This window comes from Coregonus clupeaformis, chromosome 28 (assembly GCF_020615455.1).
Source record: "Coregonus clupeaformis isolate EN_2021a chromosome 28, ASM2061545v1, whole genome shotgun sequence".
Lineage (NCBI taxonomy): Eukaryota > Metazoa > Chordata > Actinopteri > Salmoniformes > Salmonidae > Coregonus > Coregonus clupeaformis.
The window spans coordinates 35,057,028-35,079,386 of record NC_059219.1 but is presented as its reverse complement, the minus strand read 5'-3'; positions in this window follow the sequence as shown (position 1 = coordinate 35,079,386).

The window sequence follows — 22,359 nt, the reverse complement described above, 5'->3', positions numbered from 1 at the left end:
TAGCCCTCACTGGTTTCACCTCCAATGCTTCAGGAGTCGCTGTTAACTGATTTTCCTTCCCATCTAACAAATTCACATAGGGTATTTCATTTAACCAAGAACACTTAAACCTAGGCCTAAACAAATGTTTCGACAACGACATTATTGTATCTGTTAATGATTGTTGCTGATACAACAGCCATGATAAAGCATAAGATTGACACGTACTTGATAAAGGTTTAGCAACCGTCTCTAAAATAGAACCCCATGTGCCTGGTGCTGGAATTCTCAACAGACATGGACCCTCAAGATTCCTCACTGATCTTACAGAATGAGTTAACTGCTGGAACCAAAGATTCCTACCTGCCCATCCATCTTTAATTTGCAAAACAGAAGAATCAAATCCATATGCCTTCCATTTAGTTTCTCTCTTCCCTAACGAGCGGTACTGATCAAATATATCTTCTTGTCTTTCATTAAAATCAAAGAACTCATCCTGTACCTCCATGATAGTATCCTGCACTATTTCAGATGAATCTGCATCATTCTCGACTACCATCTGCTCTCCTATCTCAACACTATCCTTACTACCATTGACAGCACTCTCCATCCGTATCATAAACTCCTGAGTCACTCTTGCTACATCCTTTAGTTTCAGAAAAGTTGTTGTTGGTGTCTGTGTCATATTTCCTACATTTGTTATTGCCGTCGTACCATTAATCTCTTTCAAAGTTACTATTAAAATAGTTGCTTTAGTTGATGTATTAACACTCTTAACTATTTCCAGTGGGAAAGTTACAGATATCCTCTGTGTAGTATTTACTGTTGGAGTGGCTACTGTAATATACTTCTCCTGAACTCCTTTGGTGACTGTGGAAGCTTCAACAGACTTCAAATCTTCCATCATAAGCGTCACCTTACGAGTTACATTGCCTTTTAACCAATAATTCTTAGCCGGAACAAACTTTAATGCTTGCACTAAATAAGTACACATATATTCTCCCTGATCTTTCCATGTAACATTACGCAAAAGAAGTGAGCAATCACTTATAACCCTCTTCCACTTCATATCGTTGTACAAAATATACTTCCTTTGACTAGGGGGCACAGCTTCTACTTCTGGTCCTGATAACAACACTTCATCTCCATATTTATCTCTCCATGTGGGAGGAACGTCACCACCCCCACTCCATCTCTCACATCTACAAGGAAGATGAGCTGTACCACCCATCCTAACCCTAATGGCAGTCTTTTCCTCTAAAATTGGTGCTGGAGCGATTGGCTCCCTTGTAATCAAATGTGATATATTTATAGCTTTAATAATTGTCAATGTTGAAAGAGTTAAATTGCTTCTCACTGTTGTTATAATAGGCTGAAGTGTTGATGTCATTGTTGTTAATTCATCCATTCTCCCTAAGGCTTTGAACTCTTTACTTGTATTTCCATCCATCACCACTAGTGTCACTACATTAACTCTCAGTCCCACCTCTAATCCCTCACTTTCAAACTGTTGATTATAAAAAATACACTTATAATCACCTTGATCTTCCTGCTGGGAATTGTAAACATAGATACTGCAATCACCCTCAATCTTCATTCTTCTCTCATCATTCAGCAACGCATAAGGCGTAGGCATCCTTCTTCCTGTTACCAATTCATGGGGTGTCATACGTAGATCACGCAACTCACTTGAGCGACACACCATTAATGCTAAAGGAAGCGCCGCTATCCAGTTTAGACCCGTATGCTGACAAATTTTGACTATGCGATTTTTCAAGACACCGTTCATTTTTTCACAAATCCCTTGACTTTGTGGGTGATAAACTGCTCCAAGACGTTGCTTAATTCCCAATTTTTGCAACATCAATTTCACTGATTTATCCACAAATTCCTTCCCATTATCTGAGGATATTCGATCGGGTAATCCCCACCTGCTTATGACTTCTTTACACAAGAACTTGGCAACCGATTGAGCATCCTTTCGCTTGGTTGGACAGGCCTCCGGCCATCGTGAAAATCTATCTACAACCACCAACATGTATCTTTTCCGAATCAACTGGTTTTATCATATCAACAAAGTCAATAACCAACTCATGCATAGGACCTCTCGGTGTAGGAATGTAACCAGGAAGAACAGTCACACCCCTGCGAACATTATTTTTCAGACAGATTGTGCACCTTCCTATTATATAGTCAATATGTTCAAGCAAATATGGTGCCCAAAAACCATACTCCTTTGTGATCTTTCTCCTAACCTCCCCACTTGCAACATGAGCTAACCCATGTGCTTCCTGAATCATCAGACCTAAGAGGTCTAGAGGCGCTACTATCAACCCCTCATGGTTTCTCTAAAGACCAGTAGCATCTTTGACCGCCCCTCGGTCTAGCCACAACTGTTTGTCAATCATAGAAGCAGCTTCCTGCATCAAAATCACATCCTTAAGCGTAATTTTGTCTTCCAAGTCCACTCCATGAGTGACCAGAAAAACCTTGCCCAATTTGTCCGCTCCTGTGACGGCTTTTGCAGCTTCATCAGCAGCTTTGTTCCCTTGTGTGACTTTTGACACATCTGTTTTATGAGCTGCGCACTTAGCTATCGCTATCTCTTTAGGCTTCATCATAGCCTGCAACAGTTCCATTATTTGCGCCTGATGTTGTATCGGAGAACCATCCGCTTTCTTAAACCCTCAACCTTTCCATACTGCCCCAAACAAATGACATACACTATGTGCATATGCTGAATCAGTGTATATCGTCACTCGCTTTCCTTCTGCTAACAAACATGCTTCTGTTAGCCCCACAAGTTCAGCAAGTTGTGCAGACGCAGGCTGTGGTATTACTTCAGCCTTTTCAACAACAAATCCAGTTCCTTGGGCTTTAACTACTGCATAGCCAGCACACAATTTATCTCCCACACGCTAACAAGACCCATCAGTCCAATACTCCAGGTCTGCCTCACGTAATGGAAAGGCTTGCAAATCTGATCTAAGCCTTGAGTATTTCTCTGCTTCTTGGACACAATCATGTGACTCACCATCCTCTGAAGTTGGCAAATTCTCAGCTGGATTTACCGTATCACACCTCACTAGGGTGACATCTTCCTGCTCTAAGAGCCTATGATAGTCTCTGAGCCTAGGCATAGTCAATGTATATTTCCCATAGTTCAGAAGATTTCTGAGACTATGATGGGTATGAATTGTTACTGGGTAACCCATCGTAACCGATGATGCTTTGTCATACATTAAATATACTCCCACCATTGCTCTGTAGCACAGTGGTAGCCCTAGTTCTACATCTGAATAGGCAGTAGAGTAGTAGGAAATAGGCTGAGGATTCGTCCCTGTGCCTGTCGGCTGACAAAGAACTGCACATGCATATCTACCTCCAGTAGAAGTAGACACATATAGCAAAAAGTTATTAGAGTAGTCTGGTAGTGTAAGTGCAGGTGCCTCCTGCAACCTCTGTTTGATCGTTTCAAATGCCACATGGCCTTCCGGTGTCCAGGAAAGATTGCTATGGAGTTGTCCACTTCCAGTATCCTTAACCATAGCTCTCAAAGGTCCCATCAAACTAGTATAGCTCTCCACCCAAGCTGAGGAATAACCAGCAATACCAAGAAATGTCATCATCTCCCTGACAGTTCTAGGCTTCGGAGCCTTACGAATAGCTTCCAATTGACTTTCCGAAATGCTTCTGTGTCCATGCGTTATTTTCTGACCCAAATAAACAACCCTCTCCTGGCAATATTGCAACTTTTTCTGTGAAACCTTATGCCCCTTTTCTGCCAATACCTGTAGCAATTTAATTGAGTCTCTATGACATGTTTCTTTATTTTGTGAGCAAATTATTATATCATCTACGTACTGAATGACAATGCTTTGCAATATCTGATCTATCCCTACCAAATCATCCTTCAGTACTTTATTGAAGATATGACTATGCTTGTACCTCTGTGCCAAACGACTATACTCATAGAATTGTCCCTTATATGTGAACCCAAATAAACCCTGACTTTCTACACTAAGTGGAACACTAAAAAATGCACCGCATAAGTCTAACACCGTAAAATGTGTCGCATCAGGAGGAATTTGGGCTAACAAGGTATGCAGGTCTGGCACTTCTGCTGGAAAGTCAGTCACTACCTCATTCACCGCTCTCAAATCATGAACCACACGATAAATTCCATCTGGTTTTTCCACAGGCAACAAAGGTGTGTTACTCTGAGGATTTTTTGTTGTCCTTAAAACACCTGCTTTCAAAAGTCCTTCAATTTGTGGTTCAATCCCTTGGATTGCTTCATCTTTCAATGGATACTGATTCTTCCAAGGAGGTCTGGCTCCTGGTCGAAGTTCAACTTTCACCGGTTGAGCTGATTTCACAAGTCCAATATCGGTACTGTGTTGAGACCACAAACATTCCGGAACTTGTTCCAACATCTTCTCTTTCATAGGGTCTGAATTCATCTGCACACTGCAAATAGATTAATGTGTCATCCTTACAGCTTGTGCCTCTCCTTGTCCTTGAGCCGAAATCATTATTTTGAGAAATCGTTGATCTTCACTCCTCCAAATCGCCAAATTCTCTTTCATCGGTCTGAAAACAGCTTTATCTGCTTCTGTCATCATTTCTCCTATTTGCTTCTGCTCATAGCCTTCCGAAACCAACAAGGTCACATGTGGCACACTCTTCTCAATCTCAAATTCTTTATTCAGATAATCGTCTGTGTTTATCTTCATAGCTGCTCCTTGTGGTCCTAAAATAATGCAACATGAGCTAAGTTGAACATTCTTTGGTTGATGACTCAACCATTCCTCTGAGTCTGGTTGGGCAGCATTCTTAAAATACTTGAGCGTACAATGAAATGGATATTCCGGAAGCCTGCATCTGGCATATTTGCCACAATACATTTCTCCCATATCTTAGCCTGCTTCAAAAAATCTTCACTGAGATTTCCAATCCAGAATACTGAAGACGAATCCATCTCTGTCATCATCAACAATTGGTAAACCTTTTCCTTTGGCACTTCTACCAGACAGCCGTCTGGTGTACATCTTATTGTACAGTTCAACTTACACAATGCATCTCTTCCCAACAATGCAATAGGTGTATGTTCTGATACCAGTATGGGTATTGTAATTTTTTTGATTTTTATAGCAGAGCTCAATTGGTTCTGTAAGAGGAATCAGCTGTTTTACTCCCTCGAATCCGATTGTCCTAATGAGTTGATTGGACATAGGGAGATGTGTAGCATCTTCAGGCCGAACACAGGTAAAAGCAGCTCCGCTATCCGCCATCACTTCCAATGGTCGGTTGTTTATTTTCACCTCAATTGTTGGATATTTTTCCGGTCCTGATGCTACCAGCTGATACCCCCCTTTCGGATCTTCTGGGCACCCCTAGAATCCTTGCTCCGGGCCCCTATAGGGGTTCACCGGTCCTCCAGATGATCTTGACTGACCCCTGTATCTTCCTCTGAAATTCCCTCTGATGTTTCCTCCTGGCCCATTGCACTCACGGGCAAAGTGACCAACCTGTCCACAATTATAACACGCTATATGATCTGTATAGACACCTTTTGTCATGCTTCCAAGTCCAACCACCTCTGCCAGTTTGCTCCTTACTGGTGAGGGCAGTCCCATCTGCAGTTTAGCTCTCAAAATTGACTGCTCAATTTGACTCACATCTGGATCATTTCCAGTAATATTTCTCCACACTTGATGGACTCTTGACACATAGGCTCTCGGATTTTCTTGTTGTCCTAGTGGGTCAATCAGAATGTTATCAAGATGCACATTTGTTGGAAACGTATCTTTCAGTGCTCTCCACAGACGATTCCTACTTGCAGCCAACAATTCAGGATCATTCACTGCAGTCCCCACATATCTATTGAGTCCCGCTCTCTGAAAAATGTCTTCCATACCTGGAATCCCAAGGAGATTAGCCAAAAGTCTCTTAATGTCTCCTATGGCAGACTGTGTTCCCACCGTAATTTCTTCCAATTTTGAAATCCAAGGATAGGCTCCATCTTGAAGAGTAGGCAGCTTCTCAAGTATATCTGACATATAGGTATTTTGCAAAGGCTTATATTCTAAGTTTTGTCCTCGAATGATCACTGGCATCATCTTCTTACTGGTGCTCCCTTGTCTTGGCCTTAATGTATACCTCTTCTCCAATTCTTGGGATCCTTTTTTCAGCAGTTTTTTCTTCTGTATCTTCAGCTTCTTGAGTTGTTCTTCCAGTTCTCTTACTTCTTCTAAATTATTCACTTTATCCAGGCATGATACGCATCGGTCTATATCTCGTTCTATTTCTTCTGTGCTAGTCATTGTAGGATAAAATCCTCTTGAATATGAAGCACCTTTCATCTCCAAATCTTCATCGCTGTCTCCATCTTTTCTTTCATCAGAACTCAAATCTCTTGTATTCTTCTTCTTCAAACATCCATCACCCCTTCTTTCCGCTCTGGCCAACCTCAGTCTGATCACAGGGTCATATCCACCCATGATCTCTTCTGAATCACTCTGATCATCATCATCATCATCATCAAGTTCCATCCTCCTGAACCTCATTCCACCCTTAGTTTCCAGACATCTCGGTTTTTTCTTACTTCTGGAGTTTGGATTCATTTTTATGGTCGTTTCTGCTTGTCCTCTCTCTATTATTCGTTCATCTTCATCTCTGATGCAATAATCACCCTCCTGAATGATCACTGGAAGCTGAGGATAGACGTCCTTAAACTCTACTTCTTTCTCATAAGGTGGGGGTCTTTTTGCTGAATCCGTATGTGAGAAAGGTGTACTGACTTCTGTCATTAGTTTTTCTGTCACCTTCACTGCATTTACAATTTTCTATATACCTTTGTTTCTTTTATCATTGGTATCTTTTATCAGTTTTTATCCTTCATTTTCAAACAACTTAAGAACACCCTGCTCTCTTTGTCTCTTTTCTTTACGTTGTTCCCTTTTTTCCCTTTCTTTTGTTCTGCTTTATGAATTGACAGAAGCACTTTCATTATGTTGATGACGTCAGGGTTAAGAGTCCCTTCCACTGGCCATGGTTGTTCAATGTCAGGCCAACGTTTATTCCATTTTCCAGATAACCTTGCATTACCATTAACTAGAGGATTACTATTTTGTACTATATCAACAGGTGTAATTACCTTCATAGTCCTGATGTCCTTTTTCCCCATTGTAACAACTGTTTTATATTCCTTTATTGTGAATTATTTTATTATTTTAGACTATATAGCTTATAGTTTCCTTCCTTTAATTATTAATAAAAACTAAAAAAAAAAAAAAAAGATTTTATTTATTTTTATTTTTTATTTATTGAAATTAAACAATTAATTAATCAATTTATGAATAATCAAAAAAATATTAAATAATATATATATATATATATTTTTTATTAAACAATTAATCAATCAATATTTATTTATTTATTTTTATTTATTTTACCAATTTATTAATTAGTGGCAATCTTACCACATCCGATCAGGAAAAGTAAAGGAAAGTAGTCAACTTCAGAGCAATCCAAAAAAGAAAATACCTATAATCCAGCAACACTACAGTACTCATAAACCAATTGCTTAATAAGCACCCAATGACCTTAATTTTACAGAATAATGTCAGTACTCGATTCCCAACACAACTCTAATCAAACCAACTCATTCACAAAAACTCCAATATGCAATTACATCAATTGATCAGTCTGTTGCCAAGTCCTTGTCAAATTGTCATAACATCAAATATGCTAGGCACACAAAATATCCTATAAGGGAAGGGAAGTTTTGTAAATAGAACAGTCCTGGCCTCAGTTTGACTGGATCCTGTTGCAGCAGACTCTGTCGCGTGATGTACACGTCAGCACTTCCGCTCTCTCTCTGTCTCCTCCCTCTCGTCTCTCATATGACAGAATAACAAAGAACAGACAAGAATTTAGTATTTTATGCACACACTGAGTTATTTCAACCATTCAATACTCCTCCGTTCACATTCGCGCTAAGAAATAAGCAAACAACTTAACTCAGGAATATTATAAATAGCTCAATAACATTTTATTTTATTTATTTTTAATCCGTCGACATATCTCTAGTTTATCAATTCGATAGGTCTCAAGAAAACAGTTTAATCTTCAAACAACAGCCGATTTAACAACCAGAATACACTATTAGTCTCTAAATCTTCTCTCTCTTTGTCTGCGTCTCCCCGCTGTCAAGGGCTGAGCGTAGATGTGGTGCAGAAATCAAGCGCAGGACTACAGAGGCTCTTCAACAGTCTTTAGTGAGGATCAAACAAATACAAAAGACTCACGGTGTCACGCTCGTCTACGAGAGAGGACCAATGCGCAGCGTTGAAGGTGAACATAATATATATTTATTAACTGATCACATGATCAAAACAATAACCAACGATGCGTGACGTCTAAGGTTACAACACGAACAAACCTTAACGGAACAAGAAACCACAACACAAAGTGAAAAGACCGATAGTTAAATATGGCTCCCAATCAGAGACAACCAGCTGACACTCGTTGCCTCTGATTGGGAGTCACTCAGGCCCACATAGATATACAAACATAGACTTACATACCCTGGCTCAACATAACATAGTCCCCAGAGCCAGGGCGTGACAGTACCCCCCCCCAAAGGCGCGGACTCCGACCGCGCCAAACAACCACAACAGGGGAGGGACCGGGTGGGCACTCCCGCCTCGGCGGCGGATCCGGCTCGGACATGACCCAGGCACGGGTTGTGCTGGACTGACGACGCGCACCCCTGGCTTGGTGCGTGGAGGAGGAACGGGCCTTACCAGGCTGACGACGCACACCGTAGGCTTGGTGCGTGGAGCAGGGACAGGCCGGACTGGGCTGACGAAGCACACCACTGACTTGGTGCGGGGAGCAGGAACGGGCCGGACCGGGCTGACGAAGCGCACCCCTGACTTGGTGCGGGGAGCTTGGATGGGCCGGACTGGGCTGGCGACGCGCACCACAGACTTGGTGCGGAGAGCAGGAACGGGCCGGACAGGGCTGACGAAACGCACCACAGACTTGGTGCGGAGAGCAGGCACGGGCCGTGCCGGACTGACGACGCACACCACTGGCTTGGTGCGGGGAGCTTGGATGGGCCGGACTGGGCTGGCGACGCGCACCACAGACTTGGTGTGGGGAGCAGGAATAGACCGGACCGTACTGGGGACACACACCACTGGCCCTACACCGGGATCTGGAACGGGCCGGACCGGACTGGCAACACACGCCAGTACCTCTCGCCGTGCCTCTACATCCTCCATCCCCTCTTCGACCAGTGGCCCCCGTAACCTGGCGGCCTCCTCTGGCAACCCACTGGGCCGCTCTATCGCGGCCTCCTGCTGGTCCGACGTCGTGAGCCCCCCCTAAAAAATTTCTGGGAGTCTCTCTTCCCCGTGGGCCAGGCCTCGATAATTCTCGCCCACCTCTCGCTCCTCTGCTTCCAATCTCCGTCATTCAGCTCCTCATTCGGCTTGACCCAGTCGAAGCTCTGCCTCCACTGTTGCCAAGTCCACCTACTCTGCTCCTCACTAGGCTGCTTGGTCCAGTTCTGGTGGTTTCTTCTGTCACGCTCGTCTACGAGAGAGGACCAATGCGCAGCGTTGAAGGTGAACATAATATATATTTATTAACTGATCACACGATCAAAACAATAACCAACGATGCGTGACGTCTAAGGTTACAACACGAACAAACCTTAACGGAACAAGAAACCACAACACAAAGTGAAAAGACCGATAGTTAAATATGGCTCCCAATCAGAGACAACCAGCTGACACTCGTTGCCTCTGATTGGGAGTCACTCAGGCCCACATAGATATACAAACATAGACTTACATACCCTGGCTCAACATAACATAGTCCCCAGAGCCAGGGCGTGACACACGGCAAAATCCCAGCCGGAGGGCAAGCGAAACAATTACGCACACAGGGAACAGTGCGTAACCCAAACTGCGCACACAGTGCGGACACTCTCTCAAAACAAAAACAAAACGAGAGAGAACAAACTGATGCCTAGCTGACACGAAACAATTACACACAACACATGACAAAACCTAAGAGAACTTATAGGGCACATAATCAACACTAACAAGGAACAGGTGTACAAACAGACCAAACCAAACGAACATCGAAACATAGAACGGTGGCAGCTAGTACTCCGGAGACGACGACCGCCGAAGCCTGCCCGAACAAGGAGGAGGAGCAGCCTCGGCCAAAACCGTGACAGAACCCCCCCCTTGACGCGCCGACCCCGGCCTCGAGGATGACCAGGCGGACGCGGAGCAGGGCGCGTAGGATGATCACGATGGAACTCGGTCAGAAGAGACGGGTCTAAGATGTCCCTCCTCGGCACCCAGCACCGTTCCTCCGGGCCGTACCCCTCCCACTCCACGAGATATTGGAGCCCCCCCATCCGGCGTCTCGAATCCAGGATGGACCGAACAGTGTACGCCGGAGCCCCCTCGATGTTCAGCGGGGGCGGAGGAGTCTCCTCTATCTCAAAGTCCTACCACTGGCCTGAGGAGAGACACATGGAACGAGGGGTTAATATTCTTGTAATCAATAGGCAATTGTAACCTGTAACACACCTCGTTCAACCTCCTCAGGACTTTAAAAGGCCCCACAAACCGCCGACCCAGCTTCCGGCAGGGCAGGCGGAGGGGCAGGTTTCTGGTCGAGAGCCAGACCCGATCTCCCGGTGCGTACACCGGTCCCTCACTGCGGTGGAGATCGGCACTCGTCTTCTGTTGACGGATGGCCCGCTGCAGATGGACATGAGCAGCGTTCCACGTCTCCTCCGAGCGCCGCACCCACTCATCCACCGCAGGGGCCTCGATCTGGCTCTGATGCCAAGGTGCCAGAGCCGGCTGGTATCCTAAAATACACTGGAACGGAGTTAGTTTGGTGGAGGAGTGGCGGAGAGAGTTCTGTGCCATCTCGGCCCAGGGAACATACCTCGCCCACTCCTCCGGCCGGCCCTGGCAATATGACCTCAGAAACCTACCCACATCCTGGTTCACACGTTCGGCCTGCCCATTAATCTCTGGGTGGTACCCCGAGGTAAGGCTAACCGAAACCCCCAAGCGCTCCATAAAAGCTCTCCAGACTCTGGAGGTAAATTGGGGGCCTCGATCAGATACTATATCCTCGGGTACCCCGTAATGCCGGAAGACGTGGGTGAATAGTGCCTCAGCGGTCTGTAGGGCAGTAGGGAGACCTGGCATGGGAAGGAGACGACAGGCCTTCGAGAACCGGTCCACAACGACCAGAATGGTGGTATTCCCCTGTGAGGGGGGAAGGTCTGTAACAAAATCCACCGAGAGGTGCGACCAGGGTCATTGTGGAACGGGCAGGGGTTGTAACTTACCCCTGGGCAAATGTCTAGGCGCCATACACTGGGCACACACCGAGCAGGAGGAAACATAAACCCTCACATCCCTGGCTAACGTTGGCCACCAGTACTTCGTGCTAAGGCAGTGCACCGTCCGACCAATACCTGGATGGCCAGAGGAGGGTGACGTGTGAGCCCAATAAATGAGTCGATCCCGAACCTCGAGCGGAACGTACGTCCGACCCACCGGACACTGGGGAGGACTAGGGTCGGTACGTAACGCCCGCTCGATTTCAGCATCGACCTCCCACACCACTGGTGCCACCAAACAAGACTTCGGTAGTATGGGAGTGGGCTCAACGGACCTCTCCTCTGTGTCATACCGCCGAGACAGGGCGTCTGCCTTTCCGTTCTGGGACCCAGGAATGTAAGTGATCTTAAACACGAACCTGGCTAGAAACATAGTCCACCGCGCCTGGCGAGGATTTAGTCTCCTAGCTGCCCGAATGTATTCCAGATTACGGTGGTCAGTCAAAATGAGAAAAGGGTGTTGAGCCCCCTCAAGCCAATGCCTCCACACCTTTAGGGCCTGTACCACGGCTAACAGCTCCCTGTCCCCTACGTCATAATTTTGCTCTGTCGGACTGAGCTTTTTCGAGTAAAAGGCACAGGGGCGGAGTTTAGGTGGCGTGCCGGACCGTTGCGAGAGAACGGCTCCGATACCGGCTTCTGACGCGTCCACCTCCACTTGGAATGGTAAAGCGGGATCCGGGTGCGCCAGCACCGGCGCCGAAGTAAACAGGTCCTTCAGTCTCCCAAAAGCCCTGTCCGCTTCAACTGACCACCGCAAGCGCACCGGACCCCCCTTCAGAAGGGACGTAATGGGAGCTGCCACTTGTAATTCGCAAAGCCCAAGAACTGCTGCACCTCTTTAACTGTGGTTGGGGTTTGCCAATTACGCACGGCTGACACACGGTCAACCTCCATCTTCACCCCTGACGCAGACAACTGATAACCCAAAAAGGAGACCGACTCCTGGAAAAACAGACATTTCTCTGCCTTGACATACAGGTCGTGCTCCAACAGTCTCCTCAATACTCGGCGCACCAGGGCTACATGCTCGGCTCGGGTAGAACTGTACACCAGAATATCGTCTATATACACGACCACCCCCTGTCCCTGCATGTCCCGGAAAATCTCATCTACAAAGGATTGGAAGACTGACAGAGCATTCATTAAACCGTATGGTATGACGAGATACTCGTAATGACCCGAGGTGGTACTAAATGCTGTCTTCCATTCATCGCCCTCCCTAATGCGCACCAAGTTGTAGGCGCTCCTGAGGTCCAATTTTGTGAAGAACCTTGCCCCGTGTAATGACTCCGTCATAGTCGCAATCAGAGGGAGTCGATAACTGTATTTTACAGTAATCTGATTGAGACCACGGTAATCAATACACGGGCGCAAACCTCCATCTTTCTTCTTCACAAAAAAGAAGCTTGAGGACGCAGGGGAAGTGGAGGGCCGTATGTATCCCTGTCTCAGAGACTCAGCTATGTATGTCTCCATAGCTCTCTTCTCCTCTTGCGACAACGGATACACATGGCTCGCGGGAGCGCAGCTCCTGCCTGGAGATCTATCGCACAATCCCCCTGTCTATGAGGTGGCAATCGCGCCGCCCTCGCCTTGCTAAACACGACTGCCAGATCCTCATACTCGGGGGGAATGTGGAATGCGGGCACTTGGTTTGGACTCTCCACCGAGGTCGCCCCCACGGAAACACCCAGACATCGCCCCCCACACTGGGCAGACCACCCCTTAAGAGCCCTCTCTCACCACGAAATAGTGGGATCATGAGTAATCAACCAGGGAAGCCCCAGCACCACCGGATACGCAGGAGAGTCAATCAGATATAGCTGAATCGTCTCCTCATGACCCCCCTGCGTCTCCATCCTAAGTGGCGCTGTGACCTCCCTAATCAACCCCGATCCTAACGGACGGCTATCTAGGGCATGTACAGGGAAGGGATCTTTAACAGGAAGGAGAGGAATCCCTAACTCTTTACAAAACTTACGATCTACAAAATTCCCAGCCGCGCCTGAATCTACTAGCGCCTTATGCTGGGAACGAGGTGCAACCTGTAAAAAACAAACAGGTATGGTTATGTGCAAGACAGAGAGCTCTGGGTAAGTGGGGCGCCTACTCACCAGGAAGGACTCCCCAGCGCGTGGCCTGCCGTCTCGTCCCTCAGGAGACCCTCCCCAGCACCTGGCCGCAGTGTGTCCTCCACGGCCACAGTTGGTGCAGGGGACGGCCCCCCTCGAACTCCCTCTCCTCCGTTCTCTAGCGCCAGCCCCCCCGAGCTCCATGGGACTCGACTCGGAGGTGCTGGAGGGTGGAATGGGCGACCCCCCCCCAGGGCGTCCGCGGGTGGCCAGCAGGGTGTCTAGGCGAATTGCCATGTCCACCAGTTGGTCAAAGGTGAGAGTGGTGTCCCTGCAGGCCAACTCTCTACGGACGTCCTCCCTGAGGCTGCAGCGAAAGTGGTATGAGGGCCCGCTCATTCCACCCTGCATCAGCCGCTAGAGTCCGGAACTCCAGTGCAAAATCTTGGGCACTCCTCATCCCCTGCCGGAGGTAGAACAGACGCTCCCCCGCCGCTTTCCCCTCTGGTGGATGGTCGAACACAGTCCGGAAGCGGCGGGAGAATTCCGCATATGTGATAGTAGCGGCGTCTATCCTCCTCCATTCGGCGTTGGCCCATTCCAATGCCTTGCCGGTGAGACAGGAGATGAGGGAGGAAACGCTCTCGTATCCCGAGGGCACCGGGTGTACAGTGGCTAGGTAAAGTTCGACTTGTAGAAGGAAACCCTGACACCCGGCAGCGGTGCCATCATACGCCCTCGGGAGCGAGAGCCGAATCCCACTGGGCTCCGGAAGTTGAACAGGCGGACTGGCTGATGGCGATGGTGCGATGGGTGGATGCGTGGGAGCCCCGCCGATCTCCCATCTACGGAGGGTCTCCACCACCCCCTCGAGAGAGTTCCCAATCCAGCTGATCTTTTGATCCTGTTCGCGAAGGCGCTCCTCGATTGCCTCGACAGATGAGGCGGCTCCTGCTGATTCCATAATGGTGTGTAATTCTGTCAAGGGCTGAGCGTAGATGTGGTGCAGAAATCAAGCGCAGGACTACAGAGGCTCTTCAACAGTCTTTAGTGAGGATCAAACAAATACAAAAGACTCACGGCAAAATCCCAGCCGGAGGGCAAGCGAAACAATTACGCACACAGGGAACAGTGCGTAACCCAAACTGCGCACACAGTGCGGACACTCTCTCAAAACAAAAACAAAACGAGAGAGAACAAACTGATGCCTAGCTGACACGAAACAATTACACACAACACATGACAAAACCTAAGAGAACTTATAGGGCACATAATCAACACTAACAAGGAACAGGTGTACAAACAGACCAAACCAAACGAACATCGAAACATAGAACGGTGGCAGCTAGTACTCCGGAGACGACGACCGCCGAAGCCTGCCCGAACAAGGAGGAGGAGCAGCCTTGGCCGAAACCGTGACACCCGCAGAGGAGTGGCACATTTGCCCTTACGTAACTCTAGAGTCATAAAATCACGCGCATGCGTAGTTCATACACCAATACGAGTTCAGGGTGGATGGAGCTCTCTCCCAGCTCTCTCCAAGCCAGACAACAGAAAGTTAACAATCCCGCTATACCTCCTCTCTTTTACCCCTCATAGACAAACAATAACACTTAACAGAGCTCACAAACCATAGGACACAAATCCTACTCTATTCTACACACAGTTTAAGAGGCTTAATCCATTCCTATGGACCCCTAAGGTAGCATGCAGCATGTAGCATGTAGCATGTAGCATGTTACCTTCATTGCGCCGTATAATTCCTTTGTTCTAAATTTGTGCTACCACGAGGTCCGCGGAAATTCAATGAGCGGTCACATCAATCATATAATTCGTCAACCACATGTTGAGAGGTAACTTACAACCGAATATATATACCACAGCCTCAAGTCCCCTGGACTCACCTAAATACACCTAACGTGTTTTTAGGATTTTTGGCCCATCCTAAGGATCGCCTCCTTAAGAGGGCTTTCCATAGATTCGCAACGGTTCTAATTTGTACACATTTACCCTAGTTCCTGGCCTTATTCCCTCTATTCTTCAATAGTTATAGACACTCCCCCCCTGTTTGCGTTGTTTTACCAGCGCAAACAAATTTAGAATTTTTAGAACAGACTCCTATCCCACAGCAAATAACAGCAACATCTGCACACATAAGTCCTTTAAACGGTACATCTCTCCAGCGCACACACCCATAAGCAAGCGAATCAACCCGCGCACAAAATTGTGAGAAATCTCACCTTATGAGCCGGCGTCTTGAGCGGGAGTCACTTCGCAGCACATGAATGGAACACTAGAGAGACGCATCACGTCCCAAACGTTCCTCGCCGCCATTTCTGTTGTTTATAAAGAATAATGCTAATCTTTGCTGTGAGACCAAGGAGTCCGCTTACACTGTACTTTGATTATAAAGTTTTATTTATATCACAAGATTTCAGCATAAGTTTACAGACGTCTGCAGCATCTGGAGAACAGCGACCCAAAATAATATGTTTGTTCTGATCTCCTCTGTCTCAACCAAGTATTTATAATCTTTACCATGCTGTGGGTGGTTTCCCATACAGACCAATCACCTGTCTCCACACAACAGACTTCCTCTGTTCTATGGGGTGTCCCCACAAAACTGCTCCCCAGATGCTCCCTCCAAGCTGAATAAACATCCTCTCAGATACCATTTTGAAAACGTTAGCAAAGTCATAATTCCTCAGATACTACAAAGGTTTTCCCATCTCATCTCCACAGAGGAACTCTGGAGCTCTGTCAGAGTGACCATCGGGTTCTTGGTCACCTCTCTGACCAAGGCCCTTCTCCCCCGATTGCTCAGTTTGGCCGGGCGGCCAGCTCTAGGAAAAGTCTAGGTGGTTCCAAACTACTTCCATTTGGTTCTTGGGGACCTTCAATGCTGCAGAGAATTGTTGTATCGTATATGAAGATTATGTCTTTGTTAAATGTTTTTCATGAAGAAATGGAATGTTGTTTATGTTAGTATCAAAAGGGAATGTTTTGGTGTGACGTCACATACAACAGACAGGAAGTGTGTTGTAGACAGGGGAGACTGGTGATTGGCCAGAAGAGGGAGCATCTTTTTGCATTGTTTATAAATAGGGGCTAGACTACAGAAAGGGCAGAACGGCCATGACAAACTGGGACGCCGTTCTCCAGGCACCGCGGGTCTGTAACTTATGCTGTAACCTCGAGATTTTAATAAAAGCCTCTAACACGGTGCAGCTTGAGCGGACTCTTTGTTGACAGCAATAATTGCCACCATTCACCCGATACGACAAATGGCGCCCAACATGGGGCTGGTCTGCACCTCTCCTGTGTTTCATTCAGCCGCCAGGCTAACTCGCTTTGAAGCATGGCCAGATAAGGGGGAGTTTTCCTTACCGCTTTGGAGCTTGTTAGATTGGATACGACTTGTGTACACTGGAGAGATGTACCATACGACCGTGCCTCGGGTGGCGTTGTTGCTGTCGACTAGGAGGCTGCCTAAAATGTTATTCCATTGGAAACGGCAGATAATTGGAATTTTAGAGCATAAAACGGTAGGAATTAAGTATTGAAGGTGTACAATTAAAACAGATATGCGCATTCATTAGGGCACTGTACCGCTTAAGACCCCGGGGGGGCCATTTAGAAAATGATGGGCCGGCAAATCCGCGTGCACGATAGAATGTGCATTCGGTGGGTTTTAAAGAAAACTCGGTTTGATGGGATTTATCTGATTGTGATTATGACTCGACTCTCGTCCGACGGGGGGTTTGATTGGGTTTGATTTCTCGGTGTAATGGTCATTAATCCACGGTAGCAAAAACGGTAGGATAAATATGTTAAAATAAATAGGGCAGTGCAGGATGTTTGTTTGTGTGGTAGGCCGCAGTTAGCTAAAGGCTAAGGCTAATGTTAATGCTAAATGGGATTGGGTTTCATGCTACATGGTACATAGCGGCTAATGCTAAATGCTAAGGCTAATTGTGTTGCGTGCTACATGCTAACGGATATCCTTAGAGGGCCATTGCGATGGATTAAAGCCTCTTAAATTTGTTTGTATGTGGGTGGAATTCAGAGTTCTACGCAAATGTGAGTTCTGTTATGTGTAATTGTCTGAGTATAAGGTATAAAATAGTGAAGCTGTAGCGTAATGCTATCGGTCTAGTGTTTGGGAATCGTATCATTGAATGCATTTGCGCATGCGTTTAATTTTGCGACACTACACTACAGAAAGAGGGAGTTTATGGCACGAGATTAGGACACGTTTTGGTTTACGGCACTAAACTACAACACGAGGGTATAGTAAAACTACAAAAACGGGATTGTGGGTAACGTGTCATATTTCTGGGGGGCTGCGTGTCGCAGGGAGAGAAATAGACACAGACGAGGAAACAAAGAGAAGATATATTTTGACACGAGTATTCTAGTTTAAACGGCGGTTGGTTAAAGATGAAACTTGTTTTGTGACCTATTGAATTGATAAATGAGAGAGATATGTTGACGGAGTATAATGAATTAAATTAAAGACGGATTAAAATAAAATAAAAATGTTTTTGAGCGATCTATTTAGTTCTGAGTTTAGTCTTAGAGTGAATAATGTAGAACGAATGAATATTGAATGGTTGGAAATACTCAGTGATTGCATTAACTACTAAAATCTGTTTCTGTGTCTTTGTTCCCTTGTCATATGAGAGACAGGAGAGAGAGAGAGAGGAGATACAGGAAGTGCTGACGTGACATCACGTGACGCGGCAGAGGATCAGATATCAGGCTAGTTCACAAAATCATCCCTTACAAAATATTTGATGTTATGACCATTTCACATAGGCTTGGCAAATACTATTTCATTAAAAATTGCATTTTGGAGGCTCTGTGCATCACTGGGGTTTGATTGGAATTGTGTTGGGAATCAAGGACTGACATTATTCTGTAAATTTAAGATATTTGGGTGCATATTAAACAATGGGATTTATAAAAATCAAAGGGGTTGTAAGGTTAGAAGGCTTTGTTTTTGGGGATTGCTTTGAAGTTGACTAACTTACATTTGCATTTGATGGGTTGTGGTAAGATAGACAACACTAATTGATAAATTGGTGACATAGCATATAGGAATAAAAATTGGTTTTAATTATTCATGAATTTTAATTGATTTATTTAAAAAAGGAGTTGTTAGGTTTATATTAATAATTAGAGGGGGGAAGCCATAGGCTATATAGTCTAAAATAAGATAATTCATAATAAAGGAATATAAAAGGGTTGTTACAATGGGGAGAAAGGACAGCAAGGCTAGATGAAGGTGATTACACCGATTGATATAGGGAAAAAATAGTAATCCTTTAACTAAAGTAGTGTTAGAAAGTAGTGTTAGGAAAACTAATGGCAGAAGTTAGTACACCTTTCTCACATACGGATTCAGCAAAATGACACCCATCTTATGAGAAGGGAAGGAGAGCTTAGGGATGTTTATCCTCAGCTTCCAGGGATCATCCAGGAGGGTGATTGTTGCATCAGAGATGGAGATGAACGAATAATAGATAGAGGACAAGCAGAAACGACGATAAAGATGAATCCAAAACTCCAGAAGGAAGGAAATGAGATGTCTGGAAGAGAAGAGTGAGGTTAAAAACGATGAGGATGATGAAGATGAGAGTGATTGAGAAGAGGTCATGCATGGGTGGATATGACTCTGTGATCAGAAGGAAGTTGGCAAGAGAGGAAAGAAGAAGGATACTAGAGATTTGATCTCTGATGGAAGTTGAAGGAAGAAGGATACACGAGATTTGATCTCTGATGAAAGCAAAGATGAAGAAAGCGATGAAGATTTGGAGATTAAAGGTGCTTTATGTTCAAGAGGATTTTATCCTACAAGGACTGGCACAGAAGAAATAGAAGGAGACATAGACCGAGGCTTATCAGGCCTGGAGGAAGCGAGGACTTTGGGAGAGGTAAGAGAGCTAGAGGAACAGCTCGAGACGTTGAAGAGAGAAGGAGAAAACCTGCTGAGAACATTTTTAATCCCAAGAATTGGAGGAGAAGAAGAATACATTGAGGCAAAGATGCTGAAGAAGATGATGGAAGATGATATTTTGAGGACAGAACTTAGAATATAAGCTTTTGAAGAATCCTGATATGTCAACAGCAAGAAAGAACAGGACGAAGAAACTCTGAGAAAACTCAATCATACAACTGGTGGAGAAGAGAAGCTTTGGTTATGAAGAATCAGAGTGAACCAAATCAACAATCACTGTTACAGCTTCAACTGAACAATATCAAATGCAATTGTACCAGCCAAGGAGGGTACCAAATGTTCCATATCCACAGCCAGTTTCTGGACAGACACAGAATTGGAGAGGAAGAGGACGAGAAGGCTTAGAAAGAGGAGGAAGATTTCAGCTACACTTCCAGCAACTTTCAGAAGACTGTTATAATTGTGGACAGATTGGGTACTTTACCTGTGAGTGCAACAAGTCAGGAGGAAAAACAGAGAACATTTTTAATGAAGATACAGGGGCAATTCAAGATCACCTGTTCTCCAGGTGAACCCTAAAGATTCTAGAGTGCCTAGAAGATACGAGGGGGGTGTCAGCTGATAGCATCGATTAGAGAAGAAGAGAAAATAGCTAACAATTGAAGTAAAACCAGAGGACTATGAGAAGTGATAGTGAATAGTGTAAAAACGTATCTGTGTTCAGCCTAAAGAGGTTAAACATCTCACTATGTAAAATTAACTAATTAGGATAGGGATTGGAGGTAGTAAACAGCTAATTACTCTTAAGGAACCAATTGAGCTCTGCTATAGAACTCAAAGAGAAATCAAAATAGACATACTAATATTAGTACCTATTGCATTATTGGGAAGAGATGCATTGTGTAAAGTGAACTGTACAATAAGATGTACACTAGACGACTGTCTGGTAGAAGATTTTTAAAAAAGTAGGGTTTTTGGGAATCATTTGCTTAAAAAGATAATATCATAGGAAGGATGATAATCTATTAGACTGCCTATTAGACAATCTGTCTGAAAAAAGTTAAAAGGGGTGACTGTTATTCTGGGTTACATTCTTACACCAAGAGATTTCAGGCTAGGCTAAAAGGTGTTTAGTCGTTTGCCAAGTCTGTGTAAAAAAAGTCAGAAGCAGGTGGGGACTTTCCCAATCACATATTCTAAAAATTTGGTGGTAAAGGGATTTTGTGAACAAATCAGTGGAAAAGGTTTTTAAAGGTTAGGAGAAAAAGATTAGATTAAAATAAGTTAGGAGAACTAGGTTGAAGGAACTCTAAGACAGTAAGCTAAGTTTCAAAGTTAGTAGTAAGAGAGAGAGAACAGTGGGGAAGGACATTTTAGAGTTTAGTGGGAAGATATGGTAGGAGTTTAGATCTGTTAGGAGCAGATGCATTGAGAAAGTATGTGTTGCTGAATGATAAGAGAAGATTGAGTATCTATATTTACAGTTCCAGCAGGGAGATCAAGGTAATTATAGGTGTATTTTTTATAATCAAAAGTTTGAAAGTCAGGGATTAGAGATAGGACTGAGAGTTGGGAAAAAGTGACACTAGTGGTGATAGATGGAAGTACAAGCAAAGACTTCAAATCTTTGGAAAATGGATTAAGTAACAATAAGGACATTAACACGTCAGTCTATTAAAACAACAGTGAGAAGCAATTTAACTCTTTCAACATTGATAGTTATTAAAGCCATAAATATATCGCATTTGATTATAAGGGAACCAATAGCTCACCAATTTTAGGAAAAATACTTATTAGGGTTAGGATGGGGACGTTCCTCCCACATGGAGAGATAATTATGGAGAAGAAGTATTGTTATCAGGACCAAGAGTAGAAGCTGTTGCACCTAATCAAAGGAGGTATAGTTTGGAAGAGGGTTAGGAGTGACTGTTCACTTATGTTGCGTAATGTTACAGAGAAAGGTCAGGGAGAATATATGTGTACTTATCTAGTGCAAGCATTAGAATTTGTTCCGGTTAAGAATTATTGGTTAAAAGGCTATGTAATTCATAAAGTAACGCTTATAATGGAAGAGTTGAGGTCTGTTGTAGCCTCCACAGTCATTGAGGGAGTTCAGGAGGAGTAGATTACAGTAGTCACTCCAACAGTGAATAATACACATAGGATATCGGTAGTGAAGAGTGTTAATACATCAACTACATCAAATACTTTAATGGTAACTTTGGAAGGGATTAATGATACGATGGCAATAGCAAATGTAGGAAGTATGACACCGACAACAACTTTTCTGAAATTAAAGGGGGTAGCAAGAAGGACTCAGGGGTTATGTTACGGTTGGAGAGTGCTGTCAAGGATAGTACGAATAGGGTTAAAATAGGAGAGCAGATAGTGGTAGAGACAATATAGATTCATCTGAAATAGTGAATGATACTATCATGGAGGTACAGGATGAGGTCTTTGATTTTAATGTAGGGAGGAGAAAAACTAAATGCATGTAGTTTGATTCTTCTGTTGTGAAAATTAGAGATAGATGGCCAGGTAGGAATCTTTGGTTCCAGCGGTTAACTCATTTTGTAAGATCAGTGAGGAATCTTGAGGGTCCATGTCTGTTGAGAATTCCAGTCAAACATGTTAGAGACGGTCGCTCGACCTCTATCAAGTATGTGTCGATCTTATGCTTTGTCATGACTGTGGTAGCAACAACAATCAGTAACAGATAAAATAATGTCGTTGTCAAAACATTTGTTTAAGCCTAGGGTTAGGTGTTATTAGGTTAAGTGAATTAACTTGTGTGAATTTGTTGGATGGTAAAGAAAAATCAGGTAACAGCGTAACTGAAGCATTTGAGGTGTAACCATTGAGGGCTAAAAGTTGTTTTGTTCTAATAAAACATA